The 456-nt window shown below is 49.3% G+C and overlaps 1 protein-coding gene across 5 annotated transcripts in view; it reads left to right on the plus strand.

The window, feature by feature from the left end:
* Positions 1-255: 255 nt before the first annotated feature.
* The window catches only part of ctdspla (CTD (carboxy-terminal domain, RNA polymerase II, polypeptide A) small phosphatase-like a), a 23,929-nt gene continuing 23,728 nt past the window's right edge, over positions 256-456 (plus strand). For all 5 annotated transcript variants that reach the window (XM_061964893.1, XM_061964894.1, XM_061964895.1 and 2 more), the window contains exon 1: positions 256-456. This exon is cut by the window's right edge and continues 109 nt beyond it. The gene's annotated coding sequence lies outside the window, so the exon portion shown is untranslated.

Genomic DNA, 456 nt, shown 5'->3' on the forward strand with positions numbered 1-456 from the left:
TGTGATTCTATTGTTTTCTACTGTAAGATTTGTTTGGTTGTTGTTTTCCACACGCTGATAAAATGTTTCTAATTGATTTTATTTTGTATCTGAATGTAATAATTATTATTGTGATGATACAATTATTAAATGATAAAGTTATTCTCATTAGAATTGTGGCGGTAATTGCGTGCCTGTTTTCATGTGACAGGTCTGTGGGCGTTACCAGGGGGGCGTGTCCTGGGGCTACGCGTTACTACACGTGACCGTGGGGACGCGGGAGCAGACGTCTTCTCGCGTGTCGTCGTCGTCGTCGACCCCCGCAGGCTGGACATGTGACACGTGACACGCGACATGTGGCTGCGGTGCGGACAACTTGGCGGCATCGTGTCACGCGTGTCGTGCCGCAAAGCACGCCGGGAAGTGTAGTCACGCGTGCGCACAGTGATGTCGGCCAAGGACTAACAAGACGGTGTC

The sequence above is a fragment of the Nerophis lumbriciformis genome, linkage group LG07, assembly GCF_033978685.3.
Source record: "Nerophis lumbriciformis linkage group LG07, RoL_Nlum_v2.1, whole genome shotgun sequence".
Classification (NCBI taxonomy): Eukaryota; Metazoa; Chordata; class Actinopteri; order Syngnathiformes; family Syngnathidae; genus Nerophis; species Nerophis lumbriciformis.